At 42.3% G+C, this 23,459-nt stretch overlaps 1 long non-coding RNA gene across 1 annotated transcript; it reads right to left on the bottom strand.

Moving 5' to 3' along the window:
- Positions 1-16,846: 16,846 nt before the first annotated feature.
- Positions 16,847-20,237, bottom strand: LOC124273784. The gene is made up of 2 exons (XR_006897738.1): positions 19,333-20,237; positions 16,847-18,993 (listed from the first exon to the last, which is right to left on the bottom strand). It is a non-coding gene; the product is annotated as an uncharacterized LOC124273784 (long non-coding RNA).
- Positions 20,238-23,459: the final 3,222 nt, after the last annotated feature.

Here is a 23,459-nt window from a genome sequence, read left to right on the forward strand (position 1 = left end):
CCCTTAGCGCTAAGATAGTCGTAAGTGCTATACATTACATTAAATTACGATTATGTGCAAATTAAAACAGAGTAAACAGCCTGGTCAGCCATTCAAATGCCATGGAATTATTTTTTAAGTATATTTGTGATAATTTAGATTCATCACTGGTATTATAGAACACAGTCTCTTTATTAATATCATCCCATGTCTCAGATTGTCACACACTATTGTATGTACCCTACAACATAGAACAATGCAAAATACCAGAGTGAGTGAGTGTGTTTTTACGCAGCTTATAGCAATATACCAGCAATATCGCGAAATTGGCTTCCTTGTACCTATATGGGGAATCGAACCCTGGTCTTCGGTGTGACGAGCGAACGCCTTAACCACTAGGCTACCCCACCCCTACAAAATAGCAGACGAATAGCTTTAATAATTACTGTCCGTGTGGCTAAGGAGTTGGTATGGGAGATGGTATCAGAAGAGTGAGTGAGTGAGTTTAGTTTTACACCGCTTTTAGCAATATTCCAGCAATATCACGGTGGGGGACACCAGAAATGGGCTTCTCACATTGTACCCACATGGGAAATCGAACCCGGGTCTTCGGCGTGACGAGCGAACGCTTTAACCACTAGGCTACCCCACTGCCCCGGTATCAGAAGACGAAGGATAACGGACAGGTAGCTGTTGTGAGAAATCAGCTTCATGATATTGGGTGCACGATGTTCGACAGCCATGCAATGGATGTACGGAGTTACGCCCCTTGGTTTGCCAGGATCCGCTGAGTTCGTATGCCAGATTCGCCGATGTCATTACTGTCTATCAACATTCCCTTGACCTTGACAACGTGTTAATGAATTTCCCAATAACCTTCCTTGACATAAATACAGGGTAGCCTCCAATATTAAGCTTTTTAAGAAATATTGATGAAAAATGGTAAAAGTGGGGCAAAACTCTTTCACTTAGATCATTACTTTAACAGATCTGCCGCCCCTTCTGGCGGGGTCTCTAACGCTGCAGGTGACGGAGGACGCCGAACCGGGAACTGTACTCCACACCTTCACTCACCTGCGCCCAAAGAAGGTTTATGGGGACCAATTCTTCAAACAAGGACTTGATTCTTTAGTCGTCAACATCACTCAGACACAGCTACTGTTGCAACGTCGTCTTGACTACGACTCGGGCAAAACATCGTATGCCTTTTCCATGATGTATGTTTATATAGTCCTTACATGGTTAATAAGATGCGTTGTATACATGAGGGGGCGGTGGGGTAGCCTAGTGGTTAAAGCGTTGGCTCGTCACGCCGAAGAGAGTGAGTGAGTGAGTTTAGTTTTACACCGCTTTTAGCAATATTCCAGCAATATCACGGTGGGGGACACCAGAAATGGGCTTCTCACATTGTACCCACATGGGAAATCGAACCCGGGTCTTCGGCGTGACGAGCGAACGCTTTAACCACTAGGCTACCCCACTGCCCCGGTATCAGAAGACGAAGATAACGGACAGGTAGCTGTTGTGAGAAATAGCTTCATGATATTGGGTGCACGATGTTCGACAGCCAAGCAATGGATGTACGGAGTTACGCCCCTTGGTTTGCCAGGATCCGCTGAGTTCGTATGCCAGATTCGCCGATGTTATTACTGTCTATCAACATTCCCTTGACCTTGACAACGTGTTAATGAATTTCCCAATAACCTTCCTTGACATAAATACAGGGTAGCCTCCAATATTAAGCTTTTTAAGAAATATTGATGAAAAAGTGGTAAAAGTGGGGCAAAACTCTTTCACTTAGATCATTACTTTAACAGATCTGCCGCCCCTTCTGGCGGGGTCCCTAACGCTGCAGGTGTCGGAGGACGCCGAACCGGGAACTGTACTCCACACCTTCACTCACCTGCGCCCAAAGAAGGTTTATGGGGACCAATTCTTCAAACAAGGACTTGATTCTTTAGTCGTCAACATCACTCAGACACAGCTACTGTTGCAACGTCGTCTTGACTACGACTCGGGCAAAACATCGTATGCCTTTTCCATGATGTATGTTTATATAGTCCTTACATGGTTAATAAGATGCGTTGTATTCATGAGGGGGCGGTGGGGTAGCCTAGTGGTTAAAGCGTTGGCTCGTCACGCCGAAGACCGGGTTCGAATCCCCACATGGGTACAATGTGTGAAGCCCATTTCTGGTGTCCCCGCCGTGATGTTGCTGGAATATTGCTAAAAGCGGCGTAAAACCAAACTCAGTCAGTGTATTCATGAGCAAATTAAGTAATTTGTGTTTTCCAGTCCTGCTGTCTCTTTGAGAGTGAGTGAGTGAGTTGGCTTTACGCCGCTTTTAGCAACATTCCAACAAAATCACGGCGGGGGATACCAGAAATGGGCTTCACACTTTGTAACCATGCGGGGAATCGAAACCGGGTCTTCGACGTGACGAGCGAACGCTTTAACCACTAGGCTACCCCACCGCCCCTGTTTATTTGGGACAGTTCTTGAATGCAGACACGTGAAGATCCGGGTTAGAAATGATCTTCAATAACCCATGCTTGTCGTAAAAGGCGACTAACAGGATCGGGTGGTCAGGCTCGCGGACTTGGTTGACACATGTCATAAGTATCCCAATTGCGTAGACCGATGCTCATTATTTTAATCACTGGATTGTCTGGTTTGACTCGATTATTTACAGACCGCCGCCATTTAGCTGGAATATTGCTGTAGTGCGGCGTTAAACAACAATCAATCAATTTTAAATGCAATTAATTTATTAATTAAATCGGTCGCATACAAACTAGACATGTCAACATTACAATACATGTTGCTGTGAAATAGCTCATATGTAAGGAATATTGCTGAGTGTGGCGTTAAACGACAAACAAGGAAGCAGGTCATAATAGATCTTTTACACATGTGCGGATCGTTTCAGCTGTAAAAATGAATCCGTTGGAGTGAACCTGACCGTCATCATCGACGTCATAGATGTACAAGACGACAAACCAATCATTTACAGACGACAAGGGATAGTTCTGATCGAAGAACTATCACTCGGAAGTCCTGTTGGTCCGTGGTTCCTTGCATATGACAGGGACAAGGGAGATAAGTTGATCTACAGCTTGTCTGGTGGGTACTTTAAAAACAAGGAGATAAGTCGAATGAGTGAGTGAGTGAGTTTTACACCACTTTTAGAACAAAATTTTCAGCAATATCACGGCGGGGGACACAAGAAATGGAGATAAGTTGATCTACAGCGTGTCTGTTTGGTATTTTAAAAACAAGGGAGATAAGTTGATCTACTGCGTGTCTGTTTGGTATTTTAAAAACAAGGGAGATACGTTGACCTACTCTATGTCTGGTAGGACAAATAGTCCCTCCCCTCCATCAAAATGACAGGCTATGTCACTGAAATGTTGTTAAAAGCCGCTTTGACTCAACCAGTTCACTGAAATAATTTTTTAAATTTATTTTTAGGTCCGAATGCAGATCTTTTCAGCATCGATGAGAGCACGGGTCAAATGACCACGAAGGGTAGAATTGACCGAGAGAAGACGCCTTTGTTGACAGTCTCTGTGAAGGTCAAGGACAAGGCTGGTCACGAGGCAACCACAGAGCTGAAGGTGAACATCTTGAACGTCAATGACAATCAACCGTTATTCAAGAATCATTTCCAAAGACTACATCTGCCGATGAGTCACCGAGGTTAGTAACACTTGTCTGTAGAACAAAGACAAAATTCATGGATAAGTGAGTTTGACGTTTTGATACATACTCTTGTGTCATTCCTGCTAGACAACGGTACAAGAATCTGTACCGAAACGTCGCACTGAGGCGGCTAACGTGATAGGGCAGTCAGACTCGCTGACTTGGTTGACACATGTCATCGTATCCGAGTTGCGTAGATTGATGTTCATGCTGTTGATCACTGGATTGTCTGGTCCAGAATCGGTTATTTACAGACCACCGTCATATAGCTGGAATATTGCTGAGTGCGGCGTTAAACAAACAAACTGCGATAGACGATTCTTGTAGTATCGCATTCCATGTTCAGATGTTTTGTCACCACTGACAGTTTAGCCTGCGTGTTCCTTCAAGTTCGTTTACAAATTTGTTAACGCGGCACCCAGCTGTATTCCAGCTATATATGACGACAGTCTGTAAATAATCAAATCTGGACCAGACAATCCAGTGATCAACATCATGAGCATCGATCTACGCAACTGGGTGAGTGAGTGAGTTTAGTTTTACGCCGCACTCAGCAATATTCCAGCTATATGACGGCGGTCTGTAAATAATCGAGTTTGGACCAGAAATCCAGTGATCAACAGCATGAGCATCAATCTGCGCAATTGGGAACCGATGATGTGTTAACCAAGTCCGCGAGCCTGACCACCCGATCCCGTTAGTCGCCTCTTACGACAAGCATGGGTTACTGAAGGCCAATATTCTAATCCGGATCTTCACGGGTCCTACGCAACTGGCATACCATGGGGTGCATCACCCAAGTCAGCGAGCCTGACCACCAATCCGATCGCCCGTTAGTCGCCACTTTGTTAAGGACCAAGCTAACGGGAATTGTTAAAGAATAATGTGTCTATGTTTCGAAGAACGATATCCGTGTTCGTGGGGTTGACAAAAGTGGTGTGAGGCTTACTTCTATCACTGCGGTCTTTTTCCCACGGATCGCCTCCGTGGTGTAGTGGTTAGAGCGTCCGCCCGGAGAGCGGAAGGTCGCGGGTTCGATCCCTGACCGAGTCATACCAAAAGACGTTAAAATATGGTACTTGTTGGTCCCTGCCTGGCGCTCGGCATTTATGGATACAACAAGGACTGGTCGGCTCGGAGTCAGTATAATGTGTCTGAGTGGGGTATTCATGCTTCACTGCGGCATGGTATCCCAGTGGGCTAGCACTATAAAACCAGCTTCAGTCTGGGCTAGTACAAGCAGCCGCACATACACATACACACGCATGCACGTCGTCATATGAGCGAAATATTCTCAAGCACGTTGAACCCAATTTCACCTCACCTCACCTCACCTTTTACCCACGGTCTCTTCTCTGTTGTAAGGCCCAGTATAACTGAGATACAGTTTAAAACGGCGTTAAATCACACCCACTGTCAAATGCTATAAATGCTAGTCTAAATGTAGTAGTCATTTGTAACAAATCGCCGAAATCCGACCCAATCATTGAGGGATGAAATCCCAAATTCGACATGAATATATGTCCCTTGCTTTCCGAGTACTCGTTGTTTCAGCAAAGATAATGACATATAAGACCCAAACACTCTGGGCATTCCTCTAACACTATTTTTTAAGTTACCATTTTGTGATATAAGAAAATAATTTCTGCTTAAAACATCAAAAACCTACCTAACTCACTCTGTAAATAATATGCTTTAACAGAGGGAAAACAACCGTGGTCATTTGCACATGTTTACCTCAAGATGTTCACGTTTGCATGGGTCAGCCAGTCGTGTCTATCGAGGCAACTCGTTCTACAGAGTTGCGTCACTTTGGTATGACAGAAGCCTATGATCCGCTGTCATATGTCTAAGACGTTTGCATCTCTCCGTTGTTTCCTTCAGTAATACGATAGGTTAAAGTGTTCGCTCGTCACGTTGAAGACCCGGGTTCGACTCCCGCATGGGTACAATGAGTGAAGTCCATTTCCGGTGTCCCCCGCCGTGATATTGCTGGAATATTGCTAAAAGCGGCGTAAAAATATACTCACTCACTCACTCACTCACTTCTTCAGTAATAACTAACATATACATGTATACCTGAAGCGTACCTCACAATACGTCTCACTCACTTACTTATATACATACCCCATCCCTCCGTCCCTCATTCACTCACTCACTCACAGATGAGTACTTGGCGAGCTTCGACGTGACGGACGCTGACGAAGGGCTTGGGACATGTCACTGCTTCGTGAATATAACTGGTGGGAATGAAGACAATGTATTCCGCTTGGAGGGTCTGCGCCTCAAGACTAACCTGGAGATGCTCATGGACCTCCACGTTCTGAAAAACAAAGACTTTCAGCATCTTGTCACCATCACTGCTACAGATCGGCCACAGAGGGGGCAACCTCTCACCACGAAAGCCTTCGTCTTCATCACTATCCAGGTGAGTGGACATTGGTCACCTGCGTGGGTGACTGTGTGATTGGTCAACCGTATATCTGACAGTGTGATTGGTCAGCAGTTATTCTGGCAGTATGATTGGTCAGCAGTAATTCTGGCAGTGTGATTGGTCAACCGTATATCTGATAGTGTGATTGGTCACCCGTATATCTGACAGTGTTATTGGTCAGCAGTAATTCTCGCAGTGTGATTGGCCACCCGTACATACATCTGACAGTGTGGTTGGTCAGCAGTAATTCTGGCAGTGTGATTGGTCAGCAGTAATTCTGGCAGTGTGAGTGGTCAACTGTATATCTGACAGTGTGATTAGTCAACTGTATATCTGACAGTGTGATTGGGCACCCTTTATCTGACAGTGAAATTAGTCAACAGTAATTTTGACTGTGTGATTGGTCAACAGTTATTATGACAGTGTGATTCGTCAACAGTAATTTTGACAGTGTGATTGGTCAACCGTAATTCTGACAGTGTGATTGGTCAACCGTAATTCTGACAGTATGATTGGTCAACAGTAAGATTAGTCATCTGTATGTCTGACATTGTGACTTGTCGCCTGTATGTGTGACAGTTAATTGACCATCTGTATGTCTGACTGTGTGATTCTCAGCAGTATTTATGACAGCGTGATTCACCAGTATGTGTGACTATTTGTGATTGTCAGTTTTCAAATATATCTTACAGAAACCCCGTGACTACCAGGAACCCGTGCCAGCTATTCAGTACCACTTCACCACGGTACAGCACCCAAAAGGCGTCAAGAGCATGCAGATCAGTGTTGCAGAGGATGCTAAGGGAATTGTCCACACTGTCGCCGTCCCTGAATCTTACGACATGAGTCCTGAGACAGCACATCAACAGTTCCACTTCAGATCAGACACAGGTTGGTAAAGTGGGTTGGTCAGGCAAGTTGGGAAGGTGGGATGGTTTGGTGGGCTGGTTAACCATGTTGATTGAGAGGTTTCATTCAAACCAGCGTCACAACACAACTGTCCTCAAAATAGTTTTATTGCTGTACTTCGATATACACATGCAATCCAACTCACATACAGGGATCCCAAACTACAAATAATTCAAAGTCTACTACAGGTAAATACTAATGGGTACAGTACCAGGCGCGTGGGAAGACAATTATTTTCGTTTAAGCCCGATAGGTTGCAAATCTTTCTATTTAGATAGTATTGAGGGCTTGCCCAACCTTTTCAGCAACAATCATGTGTAAGCCAGGGCTTTTTTGTACAATGGTAACCAAAATATAATCACTTGACACGAAGACGCATGTCCGGATGTTGGATTCACCAACATCCGGTATACTCTGAAGAAATCTTCATCCTGAAGATTTTACGATACTTCGCTCAGTTTGTGTGACTTCAACTGGGTAGCGAGGACCGGTATGATGGGTTTGTACAGGGCTCTGGTGGACATATAGCAGATAGGATTAATCGACTGGGTTGTTGGAGAGGGTGATTGTGAAGTAGGTTTGTTCAGAGTTGTTTGTGAGAGTAGGTTGGTTATGTGTGTTGGTTGAAAGGGTTGGTGGAGAGGTCTGTTAAAGTTGGTAGTAGGGTATGGTGATAGAGCAGGTTGGTTAAATAGGTTGATAGAAAGAATTGACAGAGCTGATTAGTAATGGGATTAGATGAGTTGAGTTTTATGCCGCTTTTAGCAATATTCCAGCAATATCACGGCTTGGACCCCAGAAATGGGCTTCACAAATTTTACCCATGTAACGTCTCGGATGACGAGTGAACGCTTTAACCACTATGCTACCCCACCGCCCCATAAATAAATCGAGAGTATGTGATGTTCATCAGTTGTGTTCCACCTTGTCTGTGTTCCAGTGTGTCCAGATGGCAAGGGGGCAAAGGAACACTTCCAGCTGAACGCTGTGACCGGGGAGCTTGCAGTAGCGAGGCGTCTGAACGCTGATCGCGGTGGCTGTACAGTATTCACGTTGACCATCTACATCGCCGACTACCGGACACTGACAGAAACGACTTTCATGAACTTGACCATCACAGTGACCAACACTAACGACAACCCCCCGACGTCCACACCTCCATGGGTCCTCACACGACTACCTTGTGACGTCAAGCCCGGTCACCACATCGCCGACTTTAAACTCAATGACGCTGACATCGGGAAAAAATATATTAAAGTGGAACAAATTAGCAAAACGATGTTCAAGTATAAACTTGAGAGCGGCAGCAAAGGACTTAGTTTGACCATTGACAAGAGTGAAAAACCTTGGACCAAACCGTTCCGCCATGACGTCGTGAAGATCCGTGCTACAGATGCTGATGTAGATCCTCTTAGTGTGGTCTTCTTCGCAGCTATACAGAGAGGGGATTGTTCCAGGAACCGGAGAAGACGAGCCGCGATGTCGGCAGTTCAAACACAGAACACTCGTCTGAATTTTGGTGTGGACTCTGGTAGCATGGTGCCTGGGAGCCACGTTGATTCAAGCACCAAACTACCATTGGAGCATTCGCAGAGGCAAGAAAATACCAGCATTTCACCCTTGGATTTCGGAGAAGAAATGATTACTGGAGCGTCTGGTGTTGACTATACTAGTACATCGTCTAATGTCGAACCCGTCAGTACGCCAAGCTCGACAAATGCTGAACCAGACAGTACACCAAGCTCGGCTAATGTCGAACCCGTCAGTACACCAAGCTCGACAAATGTTGAACCAGACAGTACACCAAGCTCGGCTAATGTTGAACCCGTCAGTACACCAAGCTCGACATATGATGAACCCGACAGTACACCAAGCTCGACAAATGTCAAACCCGTCAGTACACCAAGCCCGACATATGTTGAACCAGACAGTCCACCAAGCTCGGCTAATGTCGAACCCGTCAGTACACCAAGCTCGACATATGTTGAACCAGACAGTACAACAAGCTCCGCTAATGTCAAACCCGACAGTACATTAAGCTCCGCTAATGTCGAACCCGATAGTGCATCAAACTCCGCTAATGTCGAACCTGACAGTACATCAAGCTCGACAAATGTCAAACCTGACAGTACACCAAACTCGACAAATGTCAAACCTGACAGTACACCAAACTCGACAAATGTCGAACCAGACAGTACATCAAGCTCCGCTAATGTCAAACCCGACAGTACATCAAGCTCCGTTAATGTCGAACCCGACAGTACATCAAGCTCCGCTAATGTCGAACCTGATAGTGGATCAAGCTCGACAAATGTCAAACAATACACTACATCAAGCTCGACAAATGTGGAACACGACAGTACATCAAACCCGGCTGCTGTTGAAGCTGATAGCGCATCAAGCTATGCTAGTGTTGCTACTCGTAATACAACCAACTCGACTAATACCGAAAACAAAAATACAACCAACTCGACTAATACCGAAAGCAAAAATACAACCAACTCGACCAGTGTTCACTTTGAAGATACTCAGACCTCGATTAATGAGAGTTCAGGTGATGGGCTGAATTCGGACAGCATGGTATCGGTTATGGATCTACGGCAGTCAGAACATGATTATGCTTGGAGCAGTACCACTACGTTGATGACTGTACAGCTTCCGTCTGGGGATTCATATGCGAGAGTGCCAACTGAACATGTTCAAGGTAAGATGTACCAAGACGAAACTAATACCAGAGTAATGTGTCACGTTGTACCACGTGTCTGTTGAATTGAATAGTTGAGTGATATGACCCATTCAACTGCGATATACCATGTGTCTGTTGACGCTTAATACCAGCCATGTATCATCTTCAAGGTTGCATGTACCATGTGTCTATTGACGCTAATACCAGAAATGTATCGTGTTCACGGTTACATGTACCATGTGTCTGTTGACGCTAATACCAGCCATGTGTCATCTTCAAGGTTGCATGTACCATGTGTCTATTGACGCTAATACCAAAAATGGATCGTGTACACGGTTACATGTACCATGTGTCTGTTGACGCTAATACCAGCCATGTGTCATCTTCAAGGTTGCATGTACCATGTGTCTGTTGACGCTCATACCAGAAATGTATCGTGTTCAAGGTTGCATGTACCATGTGTCCGTTGACGCTTATACCAGCCATGTGTCATGTTCAAGGTTACATGTACCACGTGTCTGTTGACGCTAATACCAGCCATGTGTCAGGTTCAAGGTTGCATGTACCACGTGTCTGTTGACGCTAATACCATCCATGTATCATGTTCAAGGTTGCATGTACCACGTGTCTGTTGACGCTAATACCAGCCATGTATCATGTTCAAGGCTGCATGTACCACGTGTCTGTTGACGCTAATACCAGCCATGTGTCATGTTCAAGGTTACATGTACCACGTGTCTGTTGACGCTAATACCAGCCATGTGTCATCTTCAAGGTTACATGTACCATGTGTCTGTTGACGCTAATACCAGCCATGTATCATGTTCAAGGTTGCATGTACCTTGTGTCTGTTGACGCTAATACCAGCCATGTGTCATCTTCAAGGTTACATGTACCATGTGTCTGTTGACGCTAATACCAGCCATGTGTCATGTTCAAGGTTACATGTACCATGTGTCTGTTGACGCTAATACCAGCCATGTGTCATGTTCAAGGTTGCATGTACCATGTGTCTGTTGACGCTAATACCAGAAATGTATCGTGTTCAAGGTTGCATGTACCACGTGTCTGTTGACGCTAATACCAGAAATGTATTGTGTTCAAGGTTGCATGTACCACGTGTCTGTTGACGCTAATACCAGCCATGTGTCATGTTCAAGGTTACATGTACCACGTGTCTGTTGACGCTAATACCAGCCATGTGTAATGTTCAAGGTAATAAGCAACAGGGGTATGTTGACGCTCGTAACAGAGAGTCATGTGTCACATCACTGGGGCAATCAGCGCTTACTGTCTGTGCATTCCATATCTAGATGGCCGCCTCCGTGGTGTAGTGGTTAGAGCGTCCGCCCGGAGAGCGGAAGGTCGCGGGTTCGATCCCCGACCGCGCGTCATACCAAAAGACGTTAAAATATGGTACTTGTTGGTCCCTGCCTGGCGCTCGGCATTAATGGGTTCAACAAGGACTGGTCGGCTCAGTCAGTATAATGTGTCCGAGCACTATAAAACCAGATTCAGTCTGGGCTAGTACAAGCAGCCGCACATACAAATACACACGCATGCACGTCGTCATATGAGCGAACTATTCTCCAGCACGACGTTAAACCCAATTTCACCTCACCTCACCATATCTAGATGTTTTTGTGGTTTATTATCACCCTGAAGTATGAAGTGAAAATGTCCAACGTTCAAGGACAAACTTACAATGTACCTGTTGGTTTTCTTCTGATTTAACTTCTAATAGGTGTAGATTTTCCATGCTTTTGTTGGTTCTTATACTAGAGTGCTCAAAGGAAAGTGTACTATATACACCAGATGTGTGTTTCACAGCACCTCAACAGTTATCCTCATCTTCCATGAAGGGATCTCCTTCTATGATGTAGTCAATTGCACATTACAGAGACAACTTAGGTTTTCTTTCACTTCAGGTCAAACTCTGCAGGAGTGTTTTACCGGATATGACGTCATAATCCTTTTGTTGCTCTGTTTATCTTTGATGATCAACGCTGTTTTAGGAGTGATAGTTTTCACCTTACATATGTAAGTAACAAATCTTGTCACATTAATGCCAGTAAGATATGTCCTGCCTTCTATCCACACATAAATGCTTCCTGAACCAGGAATTCAGACCGAAGACAAAACACACAGTGGTGTTTTCATGGGATCGCCATCTTGACTTCCATGAAAATCTCATTTTTCTTCTCCACGTGGAATAAGTTATTATCAAATAACATATAGCTATGTAAATCTATTAAAACGCTTGATGTGTGACAAGTCGGAGATATAGTGCGCTGCAATGAAATTATATTTGTGACGTGGTTCTATTGTGTTAGCAGTTTAATATTTATAAGGAATGAAGTGAGTGAGTTTAGTTTTACGCCTCACTCCAGCAATATTCCAGCTATATGGCGGCGGTCTGTACATAATGAAGTCTGGACCAGACAATCCAGTGATCAACAGCATGAGCATCGATCTACGCAATTGGGATAGGATGACATGTGTCAACCAACCGATCCTGTTAGTCGCCTCTTACGACAAGCATGGGTTACTGAAGATCAATTCTAACCCGGGTCATAAGGAATGGAGTGAGTGAGTGAGTGAGTGAGTTTAGTTTTACGCCGCTTTTAGCAATATTCCAGCAATATCACGGCGGGGGACACCAGAAATGGGCTTAACACATTGTACCCACGTGGGGAATCGAACCCGGGTCTTAGGCATGACGAGCGAACGCTTTAACCACTAGGCTACCCTACCGCCCCCATAAGGAATGGAGAGTTGCTAAAGTAACTGAGAGTAGCTGTGACTGTGCTACATGTTTTGTACACCTTAAGCAAATGCGTAAGTGGATGCTCATGATCTTGATTACTGAATTGTCTGATCCAGACTCGATTTTTACAGACAATCGCCATATAGCTGGAATATTGTTGAGTGCGGAGTTAAAAAACGGCCATTATATCTTTTCAAAATGACGAAGATTTCCAATAGATCCCTGTAGATGTTCTAATGCATAAAGCACTTTGCCATATCCAATTTCAGCTTCTTAGTTTATGAGTGAGTGAGTGTGGCTTTACGCCGCTTTAGCAATATTCCAGCAATATCACGGCGGGGGACACCAGAAATAGGCTTCACACATTGTACCCATGTGGGGAATAGAACCCGGGTCTTCAGCGTGACGAGCGGACGCTTTAACCATTAGGCTACCTCACCGACTCCTCTTAGTTTATGACATTCTACATTTATGCTGTTTTTAAAGACAATGTTATTTTTTTCTGTTGCAGGGAAAACACTGGGATACCGTATGGCCTACATGTCTGAGGCCACCCTGCTCTGACGTCATTCCGCCGTGATATTGCTGGAATATTGCTAAAAGCGGCGTAAAACTGAACTCGCTCACTTAGACGTCATTCACAGATTCACCACCAGTCCGTCTTAGGGACCGAGCATTCTTGGAGGATCAGGATTGGTGTGAGAGACAGAAACAGATATTCTGTCACTGCCTTAACACATACATTTATTTCTGTTTGAAGACAAATATTAGAGCTGTGTGAAATGCGGGACCATAATATATATATTTTTGTTGTGTTTTGTGGACAAGTTTCGTTTTTGTTGTATTATCTGAGGCAATAGTTTTTCAGACCAGTTTAATCCCTCATCTTATATCCATCATCATCATTATCATCATCATCATCCCCATCACTGCCACTCGAGCTGCATCTGGATCTGCACACGGTGGCGTGCATCCTGGGTGAGAGTGATGCATATGCTTGTTCTAAGACTGAATTGTTAAATAAACCCCACATCATATTAACGAATCTTCTTCCAATAGTTATCAGTGTCTTTGATGATAGAGGTGAGGTGAAATTGGGTTTAACGTCGAGCTGGAGAATAATTCGCCCATATGACGACGTGCATGCGTGTGTATGTGTAGGTGTGGCTGCTTGTACTAGCCCAGACTGAAGCTGGTTTTATAGTGCTAGCCCACTGAGATACCATGCCGCAGTGAAGCAGGAATACCCCACTCGGACACATTATAGTGACTCCGAGCCGACCAGTCCTTGTACCCATTAATGCCGAGCACCAGGCAGGGACCAACAAGTACCATATTTTAACGTCTTTTGGTATGACGCCTCGGGGATCGAACCCGCGACCTTCCGCTCTCCGGGCGGACGCTCTAACCACTACACCACGGAGGCGGTCCTTTGATGATAGAACCATTTGAGGAAAGATTTGTTTGATTAATGTTTAACGCCCAATTCCAGCTACATGGAGGCAGTCTGTAAATAATCGAATCTAGACCGGACAATCCAGTGATTGACATCATAAGCATCAATCTACGCACATGTGATATATTTCAGCTATACATGTGAAAAATCGAGTCTGGAGCAGACAATCCTGTGATCAACAGCAAGAGCATCGATTTACGCAAATGGGATACCATGACAAATAAACCAAGTCAGCAAGCCTGACACATGATCCCGTTAGTCGCCTCTAACAACAAACATATTTGCTGAAACCAATTCTAAACCGGATCTTACGGCTACTTGAGCAAAGACTGAGTCGAATCAAGCTCATCGGGCTACACTCACAGGGGCAGTGGTTAATGCGTTCACTCGTCGCGCCGAAGACCCGTGTTTAATTCCCCACATGGGTACAATGTGTGAAGCCCGTTTCTGGTGTCCCCCGCCGTGATGTTGCTGGAATATTGCTAAAAGCGGAATAAAACTAAACTCACTCACACACTTCACTCCCAAATCACGATTTACGGGTAAGGTGGGTTAAAACAATTCACTCGCTTATTTGTTATAGGTGATTTGTTCGTTTGTTTGCTGGCGCCCATTCCGCAATATTCCAGCAGATACGGATTTTTTAGAATACCCCGAGTCTACATATACAACAAGCTTATGACCGACATCAGGAACATCAATATACGGTACAGTGCACGTTGACAAGCCATTTGCTTGTTACAAGCACGGGATGCCCACTCCGGCGCAGTGTGTGCGCACTGTCACGATCTGATTTGCATATCACGTGACCAGACTTTACTCTTGGTTGTGAACGCGCTGATTCCGAAAAAAATGAACAACGCTGGCCTCATGAAAACCTCCCGGTGCACTTCATAAATTGTTTTGTGATACTACACCGATGTTCTACAACTGCTACTGTGAGGTTTGTGACAATACATATTTATACATCAAAGTGTCTGTATCGCTAGCTCTCCGCGGGGGCGTCCATGACAGCACGTGTAGCTGTCGGGCAAATGTAAACAAGACAGCTTCGCCAATGGAGAGTGTTTAACGTTTAAATATATTTTTTCAATGAATGTAAAAGAATTCTATCATAGATGTATATTTAGACGAGTAGACGGGTAACAAATTTAATAATTGAAAAAATATACAATTTATGGAATAGAATGTGTAAGATGTGACGAGTTGTCACATGGCGGCATCCTGTGGCGGAGGTATTCTGCTGGCCAGTGGAACTTCGGGTAGGAGAGTGCATGGGTTGCTGAAGACCAGTTAAAAAAACACAACAGTCTCACTGCCTTAAAACCATGCACCACGTGCTTTCACCTGTTGCCGACCGCCTCCGTGGCGTAGTGGTTAGAGCGTCCGCCCAGAGAGAGGAAGGTCGCGGGTTCGATCCCCGACCGCGTCATACCAAAAGACGTTAAAATATGGTACTTGTTGGTCCCTGTCTGGCGCTCGGCATTAATGGGTACAACAAGGACTGGTCGGCTCGGAGTCAGTATAATGTGTCTGAGTGGGGTATCCATGCTTCACTGCGGCATGGTATCTCAGTGGGCTAGCACCATAAAACCAGCTTAAGTCTGGGCTAGTACAAGCAGCCGCACATACACATACATACGCATGCACGTCGTCATATGAGCTAAATATTCTCAAGCACAACGTAAAACCCAATTTCACCTCACCTGTTGCCAGCCTTGTGGTTAAAACGTTCACTCTAATGCTGAAGACCCTGGTTCGATTCCCTACATGGGTACAATGTGTGAAGTTCACTTCTGGTGTTCCCCGCCGTGATATTGCTGGAATATTGCTAAAAGCGGCATAAAACCATACTCACTTGCTAAATGTAGCTGTGACTGCATTCTAAAATATTCCTGACTTCTCGACAACTGAATCTAACAAGACAAACCATACAGGTAGTCTCCATGGCGTGGGTTACTTTCAAACAAGGTGGGTAACAGCCATTACAAGGACAAGAGAGATGGTTTCTTGACATTCCAGTCACAGAATATGACGAACTTTCCAATTTAACCACACTTAAAGACCAGCAGGGGTTTGTTTCTTCTGTGTCCACAACGGTACCAGTGGTGTTCAAATTTTACACTATCATAGTCACATGCCCAGATCTGTCTGAGTGTGTGAGTGAGTAAGTGGGAGAGAGGGAGGGTTTCTTGTACTTGTCTGGATTTCTGCCTATCGAATATTGGACCCATGAAGATCCGGGTTAGAATTGATCTCCAGTAACCCATGCTGGTCGTAAGAGGCGACTAACGGGATCTGGTGGTCAGGCTCGCTGACTTGGTTGACACATGTCATCCTATCCCAATTCCGTAGAGCGATGCTCATGCTGTTGATCACAGGACAGTCCGATCCAAACTCGAATATTTTCAAATCACAGCCATTTAGCTGGAATATTACTGAATGCAGTGTTAAGCAAACAAAACGCTGTACAGCCTCCATGGAATGAACCATCGACCTATAGGTCAGGCACTCTATCCACTGAACTACAGAGGCAGTCTGTGCACGACCAGAGACAGTAGCAGCATCACAAGCTTCAAAGATCCTGGTACCCATGCTTGTTGTAAGAGGAGACTAACGGGATTTGGTGGTCATGCTCGCTGACTTGGTTGACACATCTTATTTCAATTGCTTTGATCAATGCTCATAATGTTGATGTTACCCCGAGATTCAATTATTTACAGAATGCTGCCATATAGCTGGAATATTGCTGATTGCAACATTAAACAACCATCAAACAAACAACAAGCAAGTTTCATAATTTCAGAGAAGAGAATAAAAATGCAAAAAAAGTTAACAACCAAAGGACACATAATATGCCTTTCAGTTGCACATATAGTTCAGTTAAGTGATAATAAATAACAAACGCAACAGTCCTTATATAAGAATATAGCAGTTTATTTGCACTGATATGAATAACAATAAATAATAATAACAAAAATGACAATAATTTGTATGGTACATTTCCCTGCTGGATATTTTGCTCAAAGCTCACAAAATTCAGATTCAATGGATCAGTTTGCAGTTGTATATTACACTCCAAATAAGCCAGGTTACCTGTGAGGCACTAGAAGGTTAAAAGTCACATTTTCCATTTCGTCCCACTGGATACCCATTCACTGCTGGGTGAATAGATGCATATTACCAACAGTCACTCTGATAATAAGACCCCAAATGTGCTTCAGCTCAGGGTGGGGCGAGACCAATGCCCTTGAAACACTCAAGTATCATGTTGTCAGCAGCTACTGGCTACTGTAAATATTACCTTTATATCCTAGTAGTGGTGCTACGATTAATTGTATAAATAATATTTTCACAAGGTTGGTTTTGTCTGTTACATTTCATAAGCACTACAAGCTCCTTCCAAGTCATGATTGAATTTATCTTAAACACTCCAGGAAATTTATGTTCCTGACATACTAGTCATCCTTTAAAGATGGGAAATTTGCAAATGCATTTCTTTTGATGTTGTTGACAGTGAGAGGTTACCATGACAATGATAGTGATGTGGTCAATGACCAAACTATATATAGAAGACTGTGGACTATTATCCTTCCTGACATAGATATATGCTATGGTACATATCTCGCTTTCACAAATAACACCAAGTTCAAGTAAAACCAGGGGTGGAAATAACTTTAAAATTGCTAGTGTACTCCAGTACAGTGGCACATGTAAAATCACTTGCCCTGATAATTTTTCCACTATACCGGCTGTTTTCTTGTTGATTTTTTTAAATAAACAACATAATTAACGTTGGAAGGTCAACTGGACACCGGTACAGTGTGTTATACAAATTTGTCCTGTAGCACAAAACAACTCCATCATAGCTCTGTAGCTCACCTCAATGATTTTATTTTAATATTTGCTGTACCATCATGAATATTACAGTAAACTATGTTTATATCTAACACACTTAAAAAGAACTGACCGATATAACAAAACAATATTTGGTCCTGTCCGCTTGCTGTCTATTTTAGTCAAAGTTAATATAATGAACTACATATATAACAAACTAAAATTAGAGATCACTTTGAGTTCATGATAATCACAGTTTACTGTAGAACCATGGAAAACTCAAAAGGGATAAACCAAAAAACTCTTAAACACTACCTGTTTCTACATAATATATACCAGTTGCTATAAAGTGTATATAAACTCACATACATTCCATCCAGACTAGCTGATCTAATAAATTTCAAGTATTATTGATAGGTTTTCTTCTGGACAGAAGCTAAGAGACAAAAAACCTATAGATGAGGATATTTATACATATATACCAGTGTATAAAATTCACATATATATTCTGGCCAGCTGGCTTGTCAAATAGATTGTCAGTCATGTAATTAAAACATTTTCTGTGTGGACTGAATGTTACAGAAAAATAACTACATATGAGAATAATTATTTATAAATTCCTATCATTCAGCTTAAATCCTATATTTCATTAAATAAATCTGAAAAAATGCCAGACTATAGGAAGTGATAGTTTTGAAAGTTCACCATCTGAGACAAAAAGTCACAGCCTGTCTCGATTGGTCGGCGCAGTAGGATATGAAAGACATTGCTTATGCATGTACAAACTTCTTAAAGTGGCATTTTTTAGAAGTTGGAGAGTCAGATATGGACATACTTTATGGATCAAAAACGTCTTTATTCAGGTATGTAGATTTCGATGCAGATTCTTGTATCATTGTCAAGGAGGTAATGATTGAGAAGTACAGTAACAATATGATGATAAGTGATATGATCGAGATCACGGTTATTTCATCCCCTCTGCATACGATGAACTCATCAGTCAACCCTAACTGCTTGTGTAAAATGTTCAACTTCTCCTGCTCTGTACAGCCCACTGGATTCTGGATTGAATCCTTTGTTATCATATTGTCACTGTACTTCTCAATCATCTTCTTGTTGTTTCTGGTAATTCTAAACTGTACATGTGTTTCTATCTGATTCATACCTGCTTGACAACGATTCAAGAATCTCTATCACCTAATATTTTTCTACCTGATTCTTACCTGAAGAATAGTGACAATTATTATGGATATACAACTTCTTTTATTCTGTGGAGGCGACATTTCGACATAGGTTCTAATGTCATTGTCGAGCAAGTGATACATGAGTAACAAATTGAGAGAATATATACAGGAGTTGTTGCTACAGTAGATAGGGAATGAGTTGTTTCTACAATAGATGAGATTGATGTACAACGTTTGTATGAGAGATTGAGTAAAGTGATTAGAACCTATGTCGAAACGTCGCCTCCACAGAATAAAAGAAGTTGTATGTCCATAATAATTGTCATTATTCTTTATCAACTCAACTTCTAAAATGCCCATCAAAGAAGTGATTCTTACCTGCTTGACGATACAAGAATCTGTATCACCTGAGTAAAGAAGTTGTTCAACCATTAAGTAGGGGTGAAACGCTACGCTCTTACAATGGTATGGTACGTATTGCGGTACAAGGCCTCCGGTTCGGTCCGTTTCTGTTCGGTATATGAGATATGATCATAATGCAGAAAATTGACAAGAGCCAAACCTTACATTGTTTAGTAACCTGGAAAACAAATAACCATTATCTTTGTTATTTTGAATGAACAAAACTGTCATTTTATGACCAGATAGAAATGATGGTACAAAATCAGAAAATACCAATTTTCCATACTGAACCGAAGACAAAATACCGCGGTTCTACTAATACCGTGGCATACCGTTTCACTCCTACCATTAAGTTTGTCTGTATCATGAATATCTAAAACCATACAAAGACAAACATTAAAACAATGAAACTGTTGAATAATGGACTAAAATAAAACAGGTGAAATAAATGCTTCTAAAAATGCTCTGTTGATCAAACAGAATCAGTTTGACTGACACTATGGCAACAACAACATCAATCTGGTTATAAATAACCCATCTTGTAGTGCCAATATTTATCTGGGTAGTTACCAACAAAAGGATAAACATTTTAATGCATGTGCATAAATCGATATCAGATTTTAACATTATAATCCAAATCGTCTACTTAAATCAGGGCTATACATAGACTTACCCAGAGACATTCTTCAACCCCAAGTCTGGACCGAATGCTGGTAAACACATTGACAAAATGGAAGAAAGAAATATCAACCAATAAAGTTATAACCGTGGTCTAATTTTTGTGTGAAATTCATGCATATTCACAGAACATGACCTGTGAAGATCTGGGTTAGAATTGATCTTCAGTAACCAATGCTTGTCTTAAGAGGCGACTAATGGGATCAGGTGGTCTGGATCGCTGACTTGATTGACACATGTCATAAGTATCCCAATTGCGTAGACCGATGCTCATTATTTTAATCACTGGATTCTCTGGTTGGACTTGATTATTTACAGACTGCCGCCATTTAGCTGGAATATTGCTGAATACGGCGTTAAACAACAATGAATCAATTTTGAATGCAATTAATTAAATCGTATCCCAATTGCGTAAATTGATGCTCATGTTGTTGATCACTGGATAATCTGGTCCAGGCTAGATTATTTCCAAACCGCCGCTATATACCAATATATTGTTCAGTGCAGCATAAAACTAAACTCACTCACAGAACACATAATTTTTTTAGGCCTTTGTTACTGTCTTTTAGTAAAAAATTATCAATCTGAACGCAAACGCAGTAGTAAATGTATAGGGGCTGAATAGATACCATCACATTCGAGGTCAATGATTTACCAATAGCAACATCATAGGGTATGATAAGGATCATGTCCCAAGCAAGAATTATGATGCCGTAACATAATAGAGCAGATATGTCTGGAGCATGCAGGTGGCTAAAGCAAGTTCAGTTGTGATGACATAGATATTATTAAATTTTCAGACTTTTTAGAGATGGTGATTATCTTCAAGGGCCTGAATGTAGTGAGTTCTTCCAAACCTACTTTAAACATTTTCAAGTAACTCCTGAAGAATGTGTCAGTCAAGTAATAACCTGTGGTATGCTGCTCCATGTGCGAAGATGCGATTATAGGAGCACTGAATGCTGGAAGCTTCACCAGCGACAACATGACAAGGCCTTCCTATTCAAATGTTCCGTGTGGGATCAAGGTTACCTCACCAAGATGCGATTACAGGAGCACTTGGCTCTGCATCTCAAGGCTCTTTTTTGTGTGTGTAAGATATGCAGTAAAGGGTTGTCATCACAAGACAGTGTTAGAGCACATAATGCCCTTTATGCTCCACCCAATCACAAGTGCACAGATTGTGGTAATCTGTACCACAATGGCTTCACTAAAGAAGCAAGAATCATCACATGGGAAGAAATCTGCCCAATGTGACATTTGCATAAAGAACTTCTAACCTGATCAGCTGAAAAAACATCATAGATAGACCCAAGGCGATAAAGACAAGAAATGTGACTTACGTGACTTTTGATAACACTTGATACATTCAAAGAAATCCTTGACGACTTGACAGAAACTGGGAAGAGGGCCTGGGAAAAGTTATTTTGTCAAGAACATCAGCAACTATGTCAGAGAGAAGATGCAACGTATTAATGTCAGTTTTGTCAAAAGACTTTCAACCGAAAAGATAGTTTGAAACGTCATGTCAAAACCTGCAAAAACAAAGTTGATTATTGCCGACAATGTTTACATTGCTTTCAATATGTTCACAATGAACCAGAGTATCAAAACCATGTCACCAACTGTAAGACAAACAGAGCTACTGAGCATACATGTCACCAATCCTTTCCTACCACTAAAGCTTTAAGACTGCACAAAAGTAAAACAGGTCATGATATGATAGGAAAGGGAAAGCAAAGAAAGCTAAAACCACTACAGTATCTGCACCACCCTCCGATTCACCTCCCACATCCTCACCCCCTTCACATCAACCTTCTCCAGCTGATTATGTTTCAAAACCATGTTCTAGTCAAGCCTTAAATGGCGATGTCAGAGAGTATGATTTTGAAGGTGGAAATGCTACTGATGCACTAGAATTTCTAGTCAGAGAACAGAGTAATGTTATTTCAACTCTTGAATCAGAAATAGGTGAGAAAAAATCAATTAAATGGAGTTTATGTTTGCACATCAATATGGAAAAACCAAGTGAAGATGATAATACTTTAGAAGCAGCATGCAGATAGCTACAGAGGGGAGTGATTTGATTGAACAAAATGCTTCAAACACTAGATGATTATGAGGGAGTTCATTCAGGATTAAATGTCACTGTCATTGTCCATTTGAAACTCACTGTGGTGAAGTTTACTCCATTGAAAGGAGGTAGTTATATTCCACTGCCACCAGCTCTGGCTAAACAGCTCTGGCTAAATATGCACACTGTATTATAAATATTCAAAACAAAGACAATGATTTATGTTTTGCGTTTACTTTTCCTATGACATTCAAACAAATTCCTCATTTTGAACAACTTAACCAGTTGAGCATCAATGTGTATGGTTTTGAAGATGGTACCTTGTATCCAATGTACATCAGTAATGTGTTAGATGTAGAAGAAAACAGACAAACAGATTTATTGCTACTGTCACAAGAAAGTGAACCAGATGATTTTGAGGGAGTGTTAGGGTTAGAAGATCATGAAGAAACCGTGGATGTAGACAAGACACCTAACACACATTATTGTCTCATTAATAAACTGAATAGATTAGTGAGAAACAGAAAAGGTAATACAAACATGTGCTTTGTTTGTAGAAAATGTTTATGGACTTACTCTACCAAGGAACGGCTAGAAGCTCCCAAAGACTAAATATATGACAAAGCTCAAAGAGTTATTTTACCTAAACCAGAGGAAGCAGTTTATCAATTTAGTTTAAGGTCACAAAGCAAAACTGAAAAAGCCAAGTTTTTGATTGTAGCTGATTTTGAAAGCTTGTTAATCCCTGAAGAAGATTATACTTCACGTGTGAACTGTCATGTCCCCTGCAGCTATGCCTACAAGGTGGTGTGCACTGATGAACAATATTCTAAACCAATTCAAACTTATGTAGGTGAAAACACAGCAAAACATTTCATTGAAAGTATTTTAAGGGAATAGGATGACAACTGTTTGATTCTGTCAAACCCATGCAACTCACTGATCAAGATAAAAAAACCATAGCCAATACATCACATTGTGGGTTGTGTTGGGGGCTCCTGGCGGATCAGATAGAGTATTAGATCATGATCACTTGTCAGGGAAATTCCGTCACGTCTTGCATAACAAATGCAATCTAACTTTTCAGTTAAGGAAAAAGGTGATTGTGACGATTGTGAAGTGCACTCAAGTGTACAAAACAATTACCGTAACTTCCTTCAGAGACAAAGAAGGTTGTGTCTTGAGACCATTATGGACATGATATATCTTGATATGCTCCATAGAAAGGTGGTTCAACTGTACAAGGATGCATGCTATGCTGTGAGGTCGATCACCCCCTCCCAAGCTCAACATCAATGTCTTATGATAAACAGTGATCAACAGATTGATGTGTATTTTGAGGATGCACTAG

The sequence above is a fragment of the Haliotis rubra genome, unplaced genomic scaffold, assembly GCF_003918875.1.
Source record: "Haliotis rubra isolate DU_JTF1 unplaced genomic scaffold, ASM391887v1 Scf184, whole genome shotgun sequence".
Taxonomy (NCBI): domain Eukaryota; kingdom Metazoa; phylum Mollusca; class Gastropoda; order Lepetellida; family Haliotidae; genus Haliotis; species Haliotis rubra.